Consider the following 22,186-nt stretch of genomic DNA (forward strand, 5'->3'; position numbering starts at 1 on the left):
AGGAAGCAACCCCATCCTCACTCTATGAGATGGATGTGAAGAAAATCTGTGGCAACTGAAGTTCAAACAAGCACCTAAAAGAAAAGTAACTCTCAGTATGAAAGCATGAACTATGGCTTAAAGGGTTGCCTCTTTGGTTAAGAGCACTTGCTGCTCTTCCAGAGGACCAGAGTTCAGTTCCCGGCACCTAATGCAGGTTACTAGCAACCATCCAGAACTCCAGTTCCACAGCATCTGACACTCTTTTCTGACCACGTATAGGTACTTATGGCATACCCTCACATGGACATGTACACATAAACAAAAAATAAGCTTTAAAATGCTCATTTTTAAAAAGGAGGATTACATTAGGCCTTCAAACCCTTATCTACACTGATAGATGAAGGTCTAGTAAGAAGTATTCCTATGACCCTATTTGTGGGATAGAATATCTCAAGAGGAGACAAAGGATGTAGAGGAGACATATTGTATACAAGCACAATAAGACACAGTACTACCCTTTTATGCCTGGGGCTGGGCATTTTTCTTGATTATTCAATAGAATGTGAGAAACACTTATCCATACTTATTAAAGACCAACGAAAAATGTGATGTTTACTCTGTTATTTTATCATCCTATCGCATGAATTAAAGGACTGTTAGCTATTGTTAAATCTGCCTTCCACGAAATTTCCCTTTCACTTTTTTTTATCCAGACTAGGCTGAAAAGAACCAGCAGCGTGAGGTGACAGGACACAAGGCACTTGCTACATCATTGTGTGAGCTCAGCTGCATAACAGGGACCAATGCAATTGTCTATGCGGACGCCATGTCTTCTCAGCTGTTCCCTGCCACAACAAAGTAGGGTTGCTCTACTGACTTCCTTAATGGTTGTCGATATTTGGGTTTCTGCATCCAGTTTTAGATTTTCTCAGGAGAAAAAATGGTTTTCCATTAGAATAGCAATGGTATGATCAAAGGAATTGAAGCTTGCTCTCTGTTCCCTTACTCACATTAATTTTTCAGTGGTTGTCTTGTAAGAGTAGCTACCTCAAGTGTCTACTTGGATTTGGTTTTTGCCTTGTCACATTAAAAAAAAACTGTTGACAATTAATCTGGCATGTTTTGGCATAACAATATAGCAATGCTCCAATTGACAGATCTCTATCAGTATGTATATTGATATAAAAATCATGTACCCTCCTCACTCTTCCAATCTCCTTTCCTTAGTGTTCTTCACTGTAAAATTGGACAAGTTCAGCCGTTTTATTGAAAGCATTAATTTTTAATAGAAGATGATGCTGACTGAATAAGATGGTGGTTTAGATGCAAGCAATTAGATTTCAAAATGAATTTAAAAAAAAGGTCAAGTGTCCTTACCTTAAAAGTATTCACCAATTTTCTAAATGCGATTTTAAAATATGCTGAAATCTTATGGTTGTGGTCTAGTGCTGTCAGGGGATTCAAGTACAGAAGATATTTTGCTAGAACATTTTGCAAGTGTTAGTAGAAGCAAAAGCACTTTAATCTTCAAGTTAACAATGACCTCATAACTATAAAATTGTAGATATACTTTAGGCCATTACTGAAATGTTCAGAACCACCCTGAGGTAAGTCCTCATGTGTGTGTGTGTGCTCATTTTATAGACTAAAGCCATATGGAAATGTATGTAATGGTATGCTCTAAATTGCTGAGAGGCCAGCAACATTCTGACTTATGATAAGCTTTTTTTTCATCTTTATTAACTTGAGTATTTCTTATTTACATTTCGATTGTTATTCCCCTTCCCGGTTTCCGGGCCAACATCCCCCTAACCCTTCCCCCTCCCCCTCCTCTCCCTATTATTGCCCTCCCCCCAACAATCACATTCACTGGGGGTTCAGTCTTGGCAGGACCAAGGGCTTCCCCTTCCACTGGTGCTCTTACTAGGCTATTCATTGCTACCTATGCAGTTGGAACCCTGGGTCAGTCCATGTATAGTCTTCGGGTAGTGGCTTAGTCCCTGGAAGCTCTAGTTGGTTGGCATTGTTGTTCATATGGGGTCTCAAGCTCCTTCAAGCTCTTTCAATTGAATTGTTTGTTTTAATATTTCTCATGTTTAAAATATAACCAGAATATGTAGTGTGAATTGCTTCTTTTCCCCTACAAGTACATATATAATTAACTTATAAATTATGTTCATATATATATTCTAATTCCTGTGCATGCGTGTGCGCACGTGCGCGCACGCACGTGTGTGTGTGTGTGTGTGTGTGTGTGTGTGTGTGTGTGTGTACTGTAATTAATCAAGGTGTTGATAGAAGCCAGAATCTAAGGTAGAGTGAACTAAGGAGGTCATAAAATCATTAGCAGTAATAATGTGTTTTATTTGTTACTACAGTTCCAATGTTGAACTATGTATCTTACTTAGGTAGATACTTTGTACCATTCAGTCTTCCTGCCCTGTGAAGCAAGATCATTATCAGTATCCTTAAACATCCCATCCTAGAATAAGGAATCCCAAGTTCAGTTTGGGTTATTTGGCTGTCAGTAGGAGAGTTGCTTGCTTAGGTCTGCTATGCATTTAATTTTTGTGTCCTCACAGCTAAGAAAACTACCTGGAAAGGGGAAGAACTGAGAAGGGAATTCTCTGGGATATGGCAACCACTGACAAAAGCATGAGGGATGATACGGACACATTCTGTGCTAGAGAGAAAGAAGCATGTTTGGAAAGATGCAGCAAAGATTGTGTAACTATTGGGCAGATCTGTGTGGACTTCCTTTGCTGGTGATCATACCAATATTGTTAGAACTCCAAACTCTGGTCTTAATTTTGTGTGCCAAAGGTTAAAGAATGAATCCAGAGTCTAATTAGGGTGACCAAGTTTTTAAAAAGTAACAAGGAGGCACTTGAATGGCCCTACCATTCAAATAACTGGAAATTAAGGTCTGACCCTAACAGAGGCAGCAGCAATGAAGAGTTAGGTGCACAGGGTGTGGCAAAAGACATGGCAGTGCTGCAGAGCAGATAGATAGTAACAGGGACATGAAGGCATGCGGTTTGCAGTGCAAGAATGGCACATAGGCTATTTCAGTAGTGGGGAGGTTGAGCTTGGTTCTACAATCACTGTTGAAGCTTCAGTGGGAAGCCAGGTTCATGTATCCTGTTAGATACTGAAGGGTGAGTAAACAAGGGAGGTAAAGATATAGTCTTTTTTAATTGGATTTATTTTATTTGAATTTTAAGTGTTATCCCCTTTCCCCCCATCTAACCATCCACTCCTTCCCACCTTGACTTTCTCCTACACCGGGGTGGGGGGGTCCAGCCTTGGCTTGACCAAAGGCTTCTCCTCCCATTGGTGCCCAACAAGGACATCTTCTGCTACATATGCATCTGGAGCTATGGGTCAGTCCATGTGTAGTCTTTGGATGGTGGTTTAGTCCCTGGGAGCTCTGGTTGGTTGGTATTGTTGTTCTTATGGGGTTGCAAGCCCCTTCAGCTCCTTCAATCCTTTAACTCCTCCAATGGGGACTCCATTCTTGGTTCAATGGTAGGCTGCTAGCATTCACCTCTGTGTTTGTCATGCTCTGGCAGAGCCTCTTAGGAGACAGCTATATCAGGCTCCTGTCAGCATGCACTTCTTGGCATCAGCAATATCGTCTAGGTTTGGTGGCTTGTATGTATATGGTCTGGATACCCAGTTGGGGCAGGCTCTGAATGGCCATTCCTCCAGTGTCTGCTTCACCTTTGTCTCCATATCTGCTCCTATGAATATTTTTGTTCCCCCTTCTAAGAAGACTGAAGTATTCACACTTTGGTCTTGAGCTTCATGTTGTCTGTTTATTGTAACTCACTTACATTCATGTATGTATGTATGTATGTATGTATGTATGTATGTATAAATTTCATGTTAGATTTGGCCATTTATCTGAAAGATCAAGTACAAAATTAGACATACATACTTTCATATCATAAACATAAATTTCAGGGCACTATTTTAAATAAAACCTAGCTTTATCTGCACCTAAAAATTATGTGCAAGAAGAAACAGGCTAAGTAAACTTCCCCTTTCTGTGCCTCAAATTAATGTCCCAAGACTGTGACCTTTTCAATTATCTCTTCACTTGCCAATAAGATGCTGATTTCCCTTAAAATAAAACAACCTGTGATCCACAAATCCAGGGCTGTCAATAACACAGATTTCTCAGAGCAGAGCTAGACTAAACACTCACTTCAGTTTCTTACATACAGTAAGTATTCCATTCTTTAAGGATGGTTTCTGATCTGTTATCATTCTGTTAGCAAGGATGCTTCAGGCTACAAAGGTTTTAAAACTAATTTACATCCTGGAGTCAGCATATGCCTTACTTGATTGCCCTGTAACATGAAGGTAAAGAAGAGTTGTGCTTCCTAGGCCACACTTTCACCCCAAGGACTGTTGCTCTCTAGCTCTGGGACCGATATCAACATTTTAAAAATTCTTTTATTCTAATATTAGCCAAAGAAACAGAAGTTAGAATGTGCAGAGTGCTAAGAAACCTCTTATCATCAATTCCTTTTTACTGAACATTTCCACTCATGAGTTGTATTTGTCAAAACTATTCAGGTAGTGCCTATCACATACTAAATTCCAAAATAATCATGAAGAAACACACATAGGTGGTTTATGTTTTCACAGAGCTCACCCCTACGTGTAAACAAACCACCATGGCAGCATATGTAAATATGCCATAGAAGACCTAAGGCAACTCAGACACTGCTTTTAACAATTGGGAAGACAAGGACAAAGCTCCAGTCTGTTTTCTATCCTTCAGATGCACACATTGTGCCCTCACAACTGCTCACATCCCCACAATACTACACACACACACACACGAATGCACACACTCGTGCATAATACAGAGAAGCCGAGTGGAAAAGCTGTAACTCTGAACAGTTTTCCTTAACAAGCCTTTGCTGTACAGTAAGTCGATTCTCTCTTCTAAGAATAAATTCTAATAGTTCAAGAAATGACGGAAGAGTGCTCTTTCTCATAGCTGAGCAAGGGAAAACTCAGTAGGTATGACTATGAGAAATGGCTATTCAAATGCTTGGCTGAGGTGGACAGAAGAAAAGGCAAAACCTGAAGGGGATAAAGATAAGCGACACTAAGAACAGATGAGTTGGGAGCCCATAAACTTGGGGAGGGGCAAGGTGAAGTCTAAGAGGAAAGGTCTTAATAGAATGGTGATAGCGGGAAGGGCTATGAGAAGCAAGTCCAGCACTGAGAAGATACATCAAGGAAGCAAGCTTACTACTACCCAGATACTGTCATCAGTCGCCTTGGGAAATATCAGTTCCCATCCCAATTTGGCTGTCACAATTCATCAGTGTAGTTCAACAAATGTCATTCAGTAATTCAGCCTGTGTCTAAGTTCGGAGTTATTGGACGAAAACTAAAGAAATTCTTTTACAGTTTGAGCCTAAAAGTCACTGTTTCCAGGATAAAAAATAAAATACAATATAATGTGTGTGTGTGTGTGTGTTTTTTCATGTTCCTGTATGTATGTTTGTATGTATGGTGTTCATGTGTGTATGTATATATGTGTGTGTATGTGTTCGTGTATGTTGTCAAAATTATTCAGGTAGTGCCTATGACATACTAAATTCCAAAATAATCATGAAGAAACACACATAGGTGGTTTATGTTTTCACAGAGCTCACCCCTACGTGTAAACAAACTACCATGGTAATATATGTAAATATGCCATAGAAGACCTAAGGCATGTTCATGTATGTGACTGAAAGCGTGTCTTTGTACTGCCTTTCACCTTGTCTGTTACAGGTTCTCCTTGCTGGTTGTTACCCCTGGGTGCACTATCTCACCCCCTAAATAAGTTCTAAAAACATTAGCTATAGTTCAGAATTGCAAAATATGAGGAGTGACATAAATGAGCAAAGCAGACAGCATGACAGAAATATTAACTTCAGATACTAGAATAACTAGACACAGAGAAAAGGATATTTTAAAATTTTCTATTAATTTCTATTTCTGCCATAATCACTTACCCTAAAGGTAATAAGTAAATACTGTGTTGAAATAATACAACAAATTATTGTGTTATAAATTATATTACAGTCTTATAGGTCAGAGCCCCAGTATGGGCATCATCAGGCTAAAATCATGGTGCTGTCAGACTGCGTGCCATCGCCTTCTTTTTAATTCAGTTGTTGGTAGAATTCAGCCCCTTTACTATGTGAAAGGACCCAGGTCTTTCCTTGCTTAAGAGCTGAAGGTTGCTCTCAGCTGTAAAGGCACCAAGTGTTGTGGCCTGGGATCTCCCCTTCATCTTGAGCCTCTGAGAATCTAGGTTGGGTTGTTTTCATATTGTATATCCTTCTCACCTTTCGTTCCAAGTGAGTGTTTCTGCTGAGTACTAAAGTCTCACATATTCTCTGTCAGAAAGATTCATCCCATTAGATGATAAGTCATTGCCACGGACATTTCCAAGATTTCTGGCCTTCCATTGTGTGCTTCAGCTGGGATTGTGGGAGGGACTTGGGTGATGAGAGTTATTAGAAAAGAGAAAGCCTTGAGTGCCATTCCCAGAATTATGAGCATTGGAGAGAGTCTGATTATCAGAGCTCAGAAGTCCAAGGAAAGTGAATCAGCATTGAGGTAAAAGAAATTACATCTTCACTTGTAAAAATTTAACAAGGACCGACTTCAAGCTACGGAGAGAGTGGCTAGAAGGCCCAGAGAGGGTCCAACCAGGGGATAGCATTAGACTAATGGGTGACAGTTAAGCAAGCAGCGGTGGCATCTGGTATGCATGTCCCCTGTCTCTCTGTGAATAGCTCCTACCTTGCTTTACTCCCATCTTTTACTCTGAAGGCATTGGGTCTTTTTCTCTCCTGGTTACATAAGGTTTAGCATGTCTACTAGCTAATTCTGATGGTCACTACAAACCAGGTACCAATGGTGGGTGCCTGTTCCTGTCTATGAAATCTATTCCTCTGTCAAATTTCTGTTTACACTGATCATGAATCAGAAGTGCAACACAGGGGAACATTTCTTATTGATCAAACCCATTTCCATTTGCTCGCTACTTTTAAAGTTTAATACCTTTATAGCTGTCAGTTCATATGACTTTCGACAATCTCACAGATTTTCCTAAATAATTTATTCCGAATGCAAAAGCTATTATTAATCAACGATAATTTCTTTAGCATCAAATGGTTCTGATTTCTTAGCACTTTGGAGGATGCTGGCCTCTACTTTTCAAACTCGCTGGGGAATCTTCATTACATTATATTATTGTGTTTCTATTGCAAATTGAATTATCTTAGATTTTAATAACTTGAGTTCCTCTTCAATTATAATAAATTATACAGTGGATATTAAAAGCCATTGTTTTGCCTTCCTAAGTGTGACTAGTGGGGGAAAATCTCATGACTTTTCATTTCATTTCATCAAAACAAAAATTGCTTATTAAATAAAAGAAGACCTGAACTTGCACAAGAGATTTAGTGCTGTAGATTCCCCAAGGAATAAACCAAGATGACTTAGCCTTTTATAAACAAATGCAGTCTTTGTTTCCTCAAGGAGTCATGCATGCTATTGCATTCATGTACAGTTGTTTTCTATGAGTGATAGATGATTTATTGAGTATTTCCTTCGTGTACAGTTTTATCTGGCATTCTTGATGCAGGGGATTGAAAATGAATGGGAAAAAAGTATTGATTTGAACACTGAATATATAGACTTAGTAGTCCATGGCCTTTCACCAGACTAGATTACCTCTCTTGGGGTAGGCACGGTGGCGTGTGCCTTTAGTCCCAATACTAAAGAGGCAAATGCAATGGTCTCTGTGAGTTCTAGGCCAGCCAGGCAGACTCAGGAAGACCCAGTCTACAAATGTTGGTTTCAGTCCTTTGTCATAAGATTTTATCCTCAGATCTGCTCCTGAAAATCAGAGCCTATGTGGAAGAAACAGAAATAAGGAAAAGATGGAGTAAGATACAAAATGGAGTTACCCAAGTCAGAGAAGGGACCCCCTTCAGGGAGACTTATTCCCATCGGTAAACATGCCTCTCATCCTCCGTTATTCATTCTGCTATGAGGATATTGAAGATGGCATGTAAAACTTCCTTATCACTGTATACTGCCCAGTGCACTCTTACTATAGATTACTGGATCTTCCCCTCCTGCCTTCCACTCTTAATGCATAGTTAGAATCTTGATTGTTACGTCTCCTTCTTATATGCAAGTATAATGAGTTACAAAATGTATATGGGAGACGAGCTGTATCTTCCACATCTTTAGAATCTCTCCAGACGGTTTAGCATAAGACCTTGGCATGAATATTAATCGCTACATAATTATTGCCTCTGTGATGACTTTGAGCTTGATTTTTCCAGATGGAGATAATCTGTGTTTTCAGCATGACTTTCTGCTATTACACTAATGCTATTCTGGGCTGAAGCTTGGCATGAAACAGAAATGAAATTCTAATCCACCTATTTGCATTTTGATTACTAAATCACCTATCAGTGAATAACACTTAAATTACTGAGAAATTTTCCTGAACTCCTGAAATAATTGCTATCTTCTTCCTCAAAATGGTGAGATAAAATATATTTGTATGAGACATTGTATCATAGTGACAGTGTATCACTACGATACAATGTCTCAAATCCTTTAATTATAAACCTCCGCTAATACTTGTGAAAAGAGAAAAGGTAAAAGGTCCCTTTGAGGATCCTGGGGCATCCTCAAGAAGATTAGAAAAGTCTGTGCAGACTTCCCAAAGACACAAATATATAAACACTTATGGAAATAAGAATATAGAAAAGTAACGGTGATGGTTTAAATGGAGTTGCCCCTCATAGGCTCACATATTTTAACAGTTGATACTGTTAAGACATAGACTTATTGACTTACATAAATCTAAGTCTTGCTAAAGGTCACACCCCTCTGCTGCTCAGGACTGGTGATCCTGGTGCTTTGAGTTCACTGCACAGCCCTGTACCTGGGAAGACTGCACAGCCTTCCACACTCAGCCTCTACTCTCAGCTGAACTGTTCTCTCTTTTCCTGAAGCAGGTGGAAACACCCTACCATAGCATTACAACATTAATTGATCGTTAGTGTCAAACTAAAGTCCCTTAACTCACATTGTCTTGCGAAACTTACCTCCTGTATTTTTTTCCATTATGTGTTACGATGATTCTATGTATTTTTTTTTTAAGGTTTGGTGTCAGAGCTGTACATGAAAATGTGACCTAAACCATATTCTAGAATACCAAAGAAACTTAAGGTTAAATAAAACCCAGTAGCCAAGACTCTAGGTGACACATAATATGTCAAAGGCATTATACAATTCTATCACTGACTTCAAACAAACAGGATAAAATACAAGTTTTATGTTTTACCATAGAGAATGAGAGTTCTGAAGACGGAGTAGAAGGGATGGCCTCGATGCCAGTTAGGAGAAGCAGGTACAAAAGCAGACTAGAAAGTGTCTGCTGTTACTGCCACAACAACCAGCATCAATTTACACAACAGAGAAAGGGTGTCCCTGTTCCCACCATCCCTTCTTTGAGAACTGGATGACTCTCCTTACCCTAGTGTTTCCTATTCCGTGCCATCTCAGCTACAGGAAACCACAATCCCACTAAACCAAATGAGCATCACCACTTCCTGACCTCTGTCATTTCATCATACCAGCGAAATCCTTAGAAGGCCTGTCTCCGGGCAACAGCTGCCAACACCCACCGAGGGCTACCTACAGGGACAGGAAGTAGAGGCTCTCCCTGGGCATGACCACACCATAGGAAAGAATGCTGTGCTTTGCCTGCTTCTCTTTTCCCATCTCACTTCTGCACATCGTCAGGGCCCAGCAGCACTGTAGGTCTCTGGGACTCGGTTATTCCACAATCTGGAGAGAGGAGTAGAGCTCCCGAGCCTCTTCCTAAAAGCACTCTAGACCTCAGGGGCTTTTGTCTAGGTCCCTCCGATACCTCCACTCAACAAAGCAAATGAGTCCTGTAATTTTCTCACATTTCCCAGGGATTTTTCTCTTTTGGAAACCCCTCTTACAAATCCTCACTGGATGAAGATCCTAGAAGACAGCTCCTGCCAGTTTCCTAACAGTCAGCTAGGACTTTAACTCATCCAAGGACTGTCAAGTTCTGTATTCCTGGGAGAGGATATCACCAATATCTTAGTTTCAGGGTCAAATACAACCTGTAAAAGGGAGGGTTTTCACACCCAGGGCTAAGACAGCAACACGTGTTTTCCTCAAATGTTTTATGTTGTTAGAGTGATTTTTTTTCAGAGTTATAGGTAGTAATTTTGTACTGAGCTAAGTGTTTAAAGACAGATTTACACGCATTCACATAGAAAATGTGTATTTAGCTTATCAATTAGTTATTTTTTTAAAATTTAACAATGACAACAACAACAACAAAAATTGCTTTTAAACGGCCACCATGATCTTAGAATTTTCTTAGCCCAAATTTTTGTATTATTTCCAGGCATCATTTATTTTTTGAACTTTGACCCCTTACTATGTGCAGAGGTGATTGGTCAGCTTAATCCAGTGTTTCCCATGTGGGTATCCTTTTGAGATAGAAAATTTATGGACTCATAGGAGTAGGAAATCACAGTATTAAAGAAGACAGCAAAAGAAAAATGTTTCAAGACAACGCACTATGATAAGTAGCTCTGACAGACCTGAGGGTAGGCTTATACGCTACAGACAAGAAACAGGATTTACATAATTTTTGAACTCTTTACTTCTGTATGACTTGTTACCCCAATTTAAATCATTTATCTTATATTTCGTCTTGATTTATAATTATTTATTTTGTGTCACATATATATGTGTGTGTATGTGTGTATGTATGTATGTATGCATGCATGTATGTATGTATGCATGTATGCAGATAGATATAGATATACATTTAACTATAGCATTTTTTCAAGAGAATTAAATCATTTATTGAGTACACATGATAATGGATGATATACAAGCTTCATTCCCATCCATTATTTTATCTGATACCGTTATTCAATTTTGATATGGCATAGGATGTGCCAACAACCACTTTATAACCAAACGGTGACCTTGCTTGGATGACCCTTTCAATGGTGAAACTCATTAAGTTACAACAGTAACTGGCAGTTTAGCAACACCAAGGTTTTTGAAGACAATGGTTTCTCTACCCAAGCAACCATAAATAAATTCCAAGTGCAATTTATTATAGCACCACTCTGAAGGAATCTTAACTTCACACTGTTGGGGACGTTTTCCAAGATGGCTTCAGAGTAGACTAACTTTACACAGCACGTTAAAAAGAAAAAAAAGACACATTTATTCAGCGTCATGATCAGACGTTTAATTTAGCAATCACCAGCATGGGTGAAAAAGGTCTACAGTAAAACCCTTTGTTGGAATGCTTTACACTTTCCACAGAACAGAAACTAAAATAACCTGTTATACAATTAGTCACAGATACAGTCCTGGAGTTTTTGCCCACACACATGAGTATTGTCTAAAACATGTCTTCCTTGTAACAGCTAAGCCCTGCCACCACTGTGCTTGGCTGAGTTCACCCATCTGTTGTAACCTGTAGCTTCCCTGTCACTTCTCTGGCTCTCCTCACCTGCTAAGCTTTGTTTCCTCCTTACCTCCTGTCACTGCCTTAGCTACTGCTGCTGCTGGGACCTCCATAGCCACCTTGGTTTCGTGGTTTAGCAAAGTCCTGGCCTCCACAACCATCAGAGCCAGAGCTTCTGCTTCCAAAGTTTCCTCCTTTCATCCGTCCAAATCTGAAAACTGGTTTTTGTAATTGCCAACATCGTTATAACTAAAGCATATTTTTAACCTGCCCTAGCCTGGACAAAGTAACCTAAGTATTCAGAAAATGTTATCATTTTTGCATTTAGAAGTAAATATTTGTTTAGTGTAGTTTCTCGTATTATGAATGCTAATTTTGCTTCCCCCAAAACTGCTTGCATGGGTATCTGCTTGTTGCTTCTGGCAGCCTACCCTTCTCCCCCAGTTGGTTCTGATTGGTAAATGAAGATACCAACAGCCAATAGCTGGGGAGGAAAGACAGAGGCGGGATTTTAGGATCCTGGACTTGGGACCAGGAGCAGGACCAGGAGGGAGAAGGAGAAGATTCATTTACTGTACCGGGAGAGTGGGGGGGGGGGCAAAGAATTCTGCCATGCCAGTTAAGTGTGGAAGAGAGGAGCAGCGCCATATCTGAGAATAGTGCAGGACAGAGAGACATGGCCGCCACGTGAAGGATCTGGGGTAGCACGGCCCAGAGGGCTGTTTAATAGAATGCAGAATTCAGTAAATAATAACTTGGGATTAACCACATGGAGGTTAGGCGGTGGCCCAGCTATTCCACTGTCTTTCATTCAAACACATAATCCATTGAGGCTGGTATTGAACCCGCTGCTGGGTTTTTTTTTTTAATTAGTTAATTATTTCAACAGTTTAGCACCTCACATGTGGGGCCACCAAACTGTGCAGATACTGTGGAACCAAGCAATAAGACACATTGGAACTTCAAGAATTACATTTTGAAATCCCTAAGGTAGAAGATAATGTATTTATTTGCTGTCTCTAAGTGATGTCCCCTACCTTGTCCTTCACCATTGAATGGAAGTCAAGTGTGCCTATCCCTACTGCTTCCCACATGTGGCTGCCTCTTCCTGAAGGAACTCCCCTGTCTGGCACTGGGAAAATATCTATTCTTCTTAAATCTCTCAAATGAATGAAATTGTTCCTAACCGACTTATGTCTTACTCAGTCCTTCAGGGAGATTACTCTATTATTTCTGCTGCCTCTAAATCTGGTACTTATTTTTTATCAGGACACTCATAAGGTGTTGTTACTACATCCGTTAGTTTAAACCAGGGATCCTCAATCTGTAGGTCACAACCCATTTGGGAGCCGAACAACCGTTTCATAAAAGTCAGCTAAGACCATCAGAAAACACAGACATTTACGTTATGATTCATACCAGTACTAGAATTTCAGTTGTGAAGTAGCAGTGAGAATAATTTTATGGTTGAAGGTCTGCACGACATGGGGAACTGTATTAAAGGGTTGTAGCATCAGGAAGGTGAAGACCCACTGGTTTGAACCCTCCCCTATTAAATTAGGTCAGAAATAGAATGCTTAGGGATTGGTGAGAAGTCAGGTGAGTAAATTTACTTCATTTCCTTGCATTTTCATAGCATAGGGTTCTCTTCAAACATGTTCTATTCAAAATAACAAGTGTGGTTCAATTTCGCAGCGGTGGCAGAGAGAGATCATCAGCGCAGGTGACCACGATCTCCCAGTAGCGCTACAGTGAATGGCTTTCGTTATGTCCGTGAGAGACAGCAACACTATTTCTGAGTTTCTGAAGTGTGTTGAGAGTGGTGGTTTAGTTATAGCATAAACAAAGAACAAAGGGCAGTTTGTTTGCGTATCTAAATGGGGGATTGTTGGGGAAGAGTAGTGCCAGCCACTGCAGAGTGGATAGGGTTTTATTTCTTTCAAGATAGATTGGCTGCTGGCTTGCCCGAGTTCCTGCTGTTTTATAGCCTTCCCCTTGAATCAGAAAATGAATAACTCTCTTTCTTTTTTCCTTGAATTGCTGGTGAAAAAAAAATCTATAATTTAAATCAAACTGAAAAAAAAACTATTGTCATTAAAATTAAGTTCCCCTGGAATTTTACCCAAGTGACTCATTGCCAAAATATCGGATATCTTGTTTATTAAATACTGTGGGTATTTATGTAAATAGCGTGATGAGAGAATGCAGATACACAATTGAATATTGTACTATTAGGTGAAGATGTTCCTGGAGACCTTTTGCTGAAAGATAGTCTAACAAAAATTAACAAGTTCCACGATTTAATTTTGACTTTGTTTTTTGCTTAATAAACATTTCTTGAGTGCAGAAAAATTCCCCGAAGGGAACAGAAGCATCAAGAAATAAATTATGCCCAGAATCAAAACTCACGAGGCAGATGGAAGCTTTTGAGATGAAACTTTGGAGTCTCAGTAAGAGCCGGTGTGGTGTGTAGTTCTCTAACCCCAGCTCTCAGAAAGGACAGGCAGGTAGGTTTCTGTGGGTTCAAGGCTGGCCTGGTCTCCACAGAGAGTTCTAGGAAAGCCTGGATAATATAAGCTTTGGTTTGTTCTAGGTTTTTTGTAGAACCCTTTTTCACAAGGAAACAACAGCAACATCAGCAACAACACAAGAATCACAGGAAGACACGGGATGGGTCTCTGGCCTAAAAACAGAGGACACGGGGCTATTTCCAACATTTTTTCCTTTCACGTGGTGACTGGAGAAGTCTCCGGTCCCTAGGGAAGACAGGGGACTGAGGTTGAGTCCTGGAAGACCTTTGGATTTAATTTGTTCATGAGTGTGGCAACTAATTTTGTATGTGGAACTGGCCATTCTCAAGGATCCAGCCATTTAAACGAATGTGAATGTGGGTGTTGCCGTGAAGACATTTTGAAGATCTGGTCAACATCTCAATCAGCTTGTTGTAAGAAAAGCACGTTATGTATACCACTGGCCATACACGAAACTGCATGCTGTCCCCTGTGAGAAGTAGTTATGCCACCATCTTCAAATCTTGCTAATTTTCAGCCCTTCCAGCCTGCCATTGGGGATTTCTTCCTTGCCAGATTCATGCCAGTATCTGTGAGCTAATTCTTTAAACTAATTGTCTTTAAATATAAGTAGTATAAATGCATACTATATATAATATACTATAAATATATATTAATAAATTTAAGAAATATATGCATTTGACCACAATTGCAGGCAATCACATGCACCTGTAGATTCATATATCTAGGGGTCTGAGACAGGAGCATCACCAGACCTCCAAAGCTTGAAGCCACCTTGTATGACAGAGACCCTATCTGGACACAAGCAAAAACCTGACATATATATGTATATATTTATCAGACTTGTATAGAGAGAAGAAACCTATGAGGGCTGTGTTCTAAATATAAGTATTCTGTGTGTGTGTGTGTGTGTGTGTGTGTGTTGTTGTTGTTGTTGTTGTTTGCTTTGAGTACATATTGGCGTCTAGCCTAATGGTTCTGTTGATTCTCCTGAAAACTGACTAAAGCCACCATCATTGTCATCATCATCATCGTCGTCGTTGTCGTCATCGTTATTATTATCATTATCATCAATTACTATATATTACAAAGTGCAAACAAATCTTTTTAACTATCCTGGAGGAAATTAAGTTTCGTAGTTTTAGGATTTAATTCACATAATTTGATGCCAGGCTTTTGTCTCATGTCAACCAGAGAGCAGAAGCATAAAACAAAAGTGCTGAGGTTAACAACTTTTCTTTTGTCAGAGTTTTTAAAGATGAGGTACAACAGACGATATGCTGCCGTTTCCATTGGGCAAATGTAAAAATCAAATGAGATTGCTATTATAAGTGTCTTTTCTGGTACATTTTTAGTTTGCCAGAAGAATGAACTGGCTTTATAGCCAGTAGATACCATGCCCGAGACTAAAGCTGGGCTGCTGCACACCGAGTACTAGGCTCTGGGAGTGCACATCTCCCAGGGAAAAACAATTGACTGTAGCAGAATAATACTGTGCTTTTAAATGTCATAATGGAAAACATAAACAGCCACATTTCCTGTTGGGAAGGAAGGCTTATAAGATAGAGCGATTATGTAATATAGAAGGAGACTGTTAGCTTAAACAAGAACCGAGAAATCACTTGGATCGTGTTCATCAGCTCTTAAGAAATTCTAAAGCAACCGTGGTGTTTTTAAAACCACAGCTTCCCGCCCGGTTTTAACAAGCATGTCTCAAGCTATTAAAGGGATGTCTTCAAGGCATATTTTGAGACATTATCAGTGACGGGAATTCCTGGGGAGTTTGCTAGAAAAGTAAGTTTGAGGGCAGACTTCCAATTACCATCTGTAGGAGTGGAGCCTAGGGATCTCTGCTCCAAGTAGCTGAAAAGTCTTGTACTAGAAGAATAAAGGCTGACCCGGAAGAGTCATAGGTTGAAGTAGGCGCCCCAAGGTTGAAGGTAGATTTAACTAGAATCAATATTGGTTGATGAATGTTCTGTCTTAGGCTGATGCTCTGGGTGGGACTCCGACAAGCGATAATGACACGAGGGACAGAATCAAGCTGGATCGTGGAGAGAAGGAGCCTCTCTCACTTAGGCGAGTGTGAACTGGCACGGAGTTTCAGAGCAGGTTGCACGGTGCAAGCCAAAGAGTTCAAAGTGCTGGGTACCCAGGATCAACGCAGGATTCAAGATGGGGCAGGAAAAGCAAGCCAAGGAGGCAACAATTGTGGGGGATGGTGGTGAAAGCTCTACAGAAAGTACCACGTAGGAATCCATGGCCAGAGTCTGATGTTGACTATGAGCATAAACTATTTATTTGGAAAGAACCCATGCCTTATCTACTGCAGCTGCCAATTTCCGGCCTGAAGGAATCCAATCCTGTTAATAAATGGAGTAGTTGTACCTTATCCTATATAAAATCAGAAAGATGTTTGGTATCTTTCGTGTGCCGCCATCTAGAAGGATAAGCAGTAGAACTGTACAGCTAAGTAAAATCCTGGCGTCAGACTAGGAAGGTATTAAATAAGCCTTCCTAAAAACACATGTTTAGTGAAAACTACCTTAATCCCCTGTAGAAAAAGACATGTATTAACATTGAATGACAGAGCAACTCTGACAGTCAGAGAGTAAAGACAGATGCCGCCAGAGGAGACTGCAAGGGGATCGCAAGCCACAGCAACTTGGGTGATGATCTAAAGGTAGCTAAGAGGCTGGGGGCAGCTGTGATGTTCTACACCAATAGAGCAGCAAGTCCCAGTAGGAGCTTGTATTGGGGTGAACATGGGTTACCTGGGGTAACTGGGATGTAGTTACCAAGGGAGAAATAGCAAAAGACGTGTATAGTAGAGATATAAAACCTACAGCATTCTGTTGACGTGTAATAGCATCAGCATCGGGTTAAGAAAGTGATGAACATCTCAGGCCAGTCCATAACTCCATGGTTACTCTAACAGTGCTACCCTGGTGGGAGGTGAGAAGGGACTTCCTCAGAAGCATATTATAACAGCCGGTGAAAAGGAGGGGGATGACTTGGGCAAGGTTAACCACGGCGGCGAAGAAACAATACAAAAATAGACTTGCCAAATATAAGGCAGTGTTCTAGTGGCCGTTGAGGAAGACGAAAATGTAAACTCTGACACGCAGAGAGCAGATGGGCGGAGACTTGCATCCTTAACTAGAGTAAGGAAGCTGGGGAGAAGGTCCCATTTAGGAGGAAAGGCATCTTCATGTGCAGACTGTCTGTGTTCCAGACATCGTTATCTACTCTAATCCAAATGGGAAGCGCGGGTAAGTTGATCAGTTGGAAATTTGAATTAGTTTTACATGCCAGCTCAAACTATTCACCTGGTTAAAAGTTACTGGAGAAGAAATAAAGAGAGGTTTCTTTTCCTTCGATCTTTTGGTGTTTCAATAGAACACGGAGATCAGAAGTAGCTGAGAAGCAGAAGGCTAAGCTGGAGGGTTTCCAAAAGCCAGGGGAGGAGACACTCTGGGTAGGCGTTGGTAACCGTGACTCAGCTACTAACAGGCAGAATGAAGAACCGGGCCAGGTCCTTCTCTCTCCTTTATTACTTTGCCTAAATGGTTTCTACCACATCTGCTAACATTTCCTCACATGAGAAAACCTCATTCTCGTTCCTTTGCTTGTTTGTCTCTTTGTTTTAGCCTCATGGTCTCTGTAGAACCTCAGCTTGCCAGAGACTCAGTATGTATGACTAGGCTGGCCTTAAACTCACCAAGATACACCAGACTTAGCCTCCTGAGTTGTAGGATTAAAGGCACGTGCCCCCATGCCTGCCTTCAGTGTCAACTCTTCACCTACCCTCTCCTCGTCAGAAAACCTGCTTCCTCAAAGAATTGCTTTCATCTTTAAAGCTAGAGAGGAAAAAGAGTAACAATGTGTAATTCCACACCCAGCAAACAGCTCTCAGAAAGGCAGTCTAACAGAATGCATTGCTGGGGCAAACAAAAGCCAAACAAATGCTCTGTGCACAGACGTGCTCTTGGGATGCAAATGAAATCAGAAGTTGTGGGAACCCGGCTCCCATACACTGTGTCACTCAGAAGCTCAAAAACAGTGTGAGCATCATTAGTACGTGCCTCATTCCAGTTTATTTTATAATGACCTAATTTTATAAATGAGCATCAATAAATTAAATGCATGTGTAAGCTTCTTATGCGGTTGGGGCATTGCTACAGGTAGTCAAGTCACTGGAAAGTACATGTTTGGGGTAGGGGGGCCAAATAGTAATTTTGTATTTCTACATATTTCTACATATGGTCCTGTTAGTACAAAATAATATTTTCTGGGTCATTGAAACCTACACAAGAAGAACCAGGAACATCTGTGGGCTCACCAACCACTAGACAAATGTCCCCTGTAAAAGCTGCCTCCTGTGAGCTTCTCATTGCCTGTGAGCCATGTAGGCAAGGGCTTTGAAGTCCTTGCTGGAACTTCCTGTGGCCCCAGAGGCTAACAAGTTGGGATGCTCTCTGTCTAGTTTTTATTTATTTATTTATTCATTCATACTGTCATCTCGATTGTCACTTAGTAGGCACTTACACAGCTTGGACGTGGGCAGCTTGTGAGTGTGCAATGTGGCATTGAGGCTCAGGGTATATGAAACCGAAACCGTTCCTTCCATACATTACAACAAACCTCTGTCCTTAAAGCCCAGTGGACCGGGAAGAAGGCACATCTGAAAACACGGATAAAAGTTGCTCTTCAATTTCCACGTAAAACTACCTTCTATTTTAAAGCATCTGTGTGAAATTGCAAAAGTGTTAAAAACACTTAACAGGCTTCCTAACCCAGGAGGCTTCCCCAAGGTGGATGGAAGCACTTGAGAACTCTGTTACCAAGAGTGCAGAAATAGCCCTGTCCTGTGAACCACAGCCCGGAGAGAGAGCCCTTGCTGGAGTTCCCTAGAGCTGGCTATCATCTCAGTTACAGAGGCCCTACCCAGTATTTACAACCAGAAGACCAGGAGCCAGGCACCAAGGAGCTGTCCTGCAGAAGAAATGGACATAACAGCTAGACTTACTACCATCAGCAACAGCTAGCCAGGTCAGTGATGGACAGACTATCCTTGATGGAACTCTACAACAGAAGAGCGTTCAAGGACACTAAGGGGGGGCAGTAGAGGCTGTTGAGTCAGATAAAGGCAAAAAAGCAAATACGTTATATCTGTAATGGAAATTAGATTTTAGTGGAGTGGTTAGTAAGTAACTATGACTGCACAAGGATGTCATTCCTTACTCTTTTGGTTGAGGAACAACATAAACCTGATCCAGGGTGACCTACAGGAGGGGGACATTCTAATTTTAAGGGGGGCAGTAAAGAAAACACAGCCTAAAAGACAAAGCTGCCTGCCAAGATGATATTTGATGAATGCTTTCCTGGCAAAGGGCACATAATTTTTAAAATTAGGAATCTTCCCAATGTGGTCAAAATATAGTAATGCCAGACAAAAAGAGACTATGATGAGGTTGGGGAGTTGGTTAGGGGCCAACAGGACAGAGTGTGCCCTATTGAAGACTTAAAATATTTATTAGAGTGGAAAAACACTGGATATTTTCTATTAGTAAGTAATAAGATAACATCTACATTTTTAAAAACCCCTTTTCCAGTATGGACAGCAGAGTGAATATGGAATCTTCCATTAGTCTGCGTCAATGGTGTAAGCAATAGATAATGATGGCTTTATCTCAGTTATTGACAACAGAGATGGGAATCAGTAGATGGATTCTGAATATAATTAGGGAATAAAAATGTCGGCTATTGACCTAAGGTTCACACAACAGCAGATACGGTGGGAGGGTATCATTCATTAGGATGGGAGGAATTTGGAGACAAGCAGGTTTGAAGAATTGAGAATTACCTTATGATGGTATAAGCTTATGAAGTAATCAAGAAAGAATATAAAGCCAATGTGTTTGTAGTGCAGAACAGACTTCCTGGCTGGTCGCAGTTTGATCTTATCAGCATGTATGTGATCTTTTGAGTGCAAAAAAATGGCATCTCAGGATTTTTCAATGAGTAGCTATTGTATTATGTCTTAGAATAGGAAGGGCAAGAGAAAAAGAAAGGCAAGTCAGAGAAGCTCACTAGGTGCCCAAACGTGAATGTCAATCATGTAAGTTGTCCGATGGCTGTGGAGTTCAGAAAGAACATTTGGCTAGAGGTGCATTTAATTAATCATTAACACAATATTTAACACATTATACATAATACTTAACATGTATGAACAAACACATTAATTAGCTTGATCTTATTATCCTAGACGGTGGATCCAGGGAGAGAAGATAGAGTGAGAAAGTAAGGGAAGGGAAGTTAGAATGGTGACCACAGGAGGGAAACAAGGAGAGGAGGAAGTGGTCAGGGAGAAGGAAGAGGAACGAGGAATGGGGAGGAGTGTTTAGAACGTAAGATTTAGAGGAGACGTAAAGTGGGACAAACAAAAGAAGATCAGAAGTGAATGGCCAGCGAAGCAACAATTAGGGGTCGGCTCTCTCCAGATTCCCATGCACAGGTCTTACAGGCTTAGGAAATACAGTGTGAGGGAGGATGAGATATTCAAGTGCAGATTGCCGTCCTCTATAACTGCATTTTCTACCTTTTGGACTTTCTTAGGGTTAGAAATTTAAATTTTAAAGAAGTTCCTCTGGGTCCCCTTACGTAGAACCAGAACACCAGGTCCTGCCACCCCCATCTCAGAAGTGCCTCTGGTGTCTCTCTTGGTTTGCTTTCTATTGCTACGGTAAAACATCCTGAACAAAGGCAATTTGGTGAGGAAAATGTTTATTTCAGCTTACAGTTGCAGTCCATTGTGAAAGGAAGTCAGGGCAAGAACTCAATGTAGGAATCTGGAGACATGAACAGAAGCAGAGGTGATGAAGGAACACTGACTACTACATGATACTGCTCACTCTGCTCGCTCTCTCTCTCTCTCTCTCTCTCTCTCTCTCTCTCTCAATAATTTACTTAATTTTATTTTACATGCATTGGTGTGAGGGCATCAGATCCCCTGAACTGGAGTTAGCCACCATGTGGTTACTAAGAATTGAACCTAGGTCCTCTGGAAGAACAGCCAGTGCTCTTAACCACTGAGCCATCTCTCCAGCCCCGGTTCTGCTCTCTTAAACAACCAAGGACCACCTGCCCAGTGGTGGCACCACTCACAGTTGGTGGGGCCCTTTCACACCCATTGTTAATCAAGAAAATGCCACTCAAACTTGCCTCCAGACAGTCTTTATAGAGGAGTATTATCAGTTGAAGTTTCTTTGTCCCAGATGAAAACAGAGAAAAGAAACCTAACACAATTGCCCCCTTGTCATCCTGACAAACAAATATATCATTAATAAACCATGACCATTTCTTTTTTGTATAAACACCGGTGTTTCATGTTAATATCACAATATGAAAACATAGGCATACTTTTAAAAGTTCCGCAGTCTTTCAAAGTGTCAACAATTAGAAATTAGACTTTTTTAAAATTCAGTATCTCCTTTAAAGTTCAAAGTCTCCTAACTGTGGGCTCCTATGAAATCCGAATAAGTTAAATGTTTCCGCATTCCAAGGCGGGAGAGCCAGGGTATAGTCACAATCAAACTGAGGGAAAAGCAATCCCCAGCAGTGTAAATTAAATCGTGTAGCTCAAGATCCCCATCTGGGAACCACTCCTAATCTTCTGGACTCTAAAAGGGCTTCTGCAGCTCCATCTTTTGAGCTTTGCTATTCACAGCACACATATCTGCTCTCTTAGGCCCAAGCCAGTTCTACTCAGTAGTTGATACCAGCCTTGTTGATTGTCCCAAAGTCCTGGCATATTCAATATGCTGGGAACTTCTCTGGCTTCCCTTTCCCCAGTAGCTTCCTGGCCTCATTTTATGGATTCAGAACCCTACCATATGGTGCCAAGCCTCAGGCTCTCTCCATGACCCCTTTTATTCCAAGGGTTTCCACTGTAATTGGTGCTATATCTTCACCAGTGGCATCTTCTAAGCTTTCATGATGCCAAGACTCAGCTGCTTTCTGCCACTCCATCATGGACTCAAAACCCTTTACATGGGAGACCTACACATTGCCATGTTTGGCTTGCCAGCAT

At 40.8% G+C, this 22,186-nt stretch overlaps 1 protein-coding gene across 10 annotated transcripts in view; it reads left to right on the forward strand.

Annotated features, from left to right (window-relative positions):
* The window catches only part of Cntn1 (contactin 1), a 297,760-nt gene that overhangs the window by 72,216 nt on the left and 203,358 nt on the right, over window positions 1-22,186 (forward strand). For 2 of the 10 annotated variants that reach the window (XM_039078298.1, XM_063262907.1), the window contains exon 2: window positions 696-840. The exons of the other annotated variants lie outside the window; for them this stretch is intronic. The gene's annotated coding sequence lies outside the window, so the exon portion shown is untranslated. The remainder of the gene's footprint in view (window positions 1-695; window positions 841-22,186) is intronic. 10 annotated transcript variants of the gene reach the window in all.

This window comes from Rattus norvegicus, chromosome 7, assembly GCF_036323735.1.
Source record: "Rattus norvegicus strain BN/NHsdMcwi chromosome 7, GRCr8, whole genome shotgun sequence".
Taxonomy (NCBI): Eukaryota; Metazoa; Chordata; class Mammalia; order Rodentia; family Muridae; genus Rattus; species Rattus norvegicus.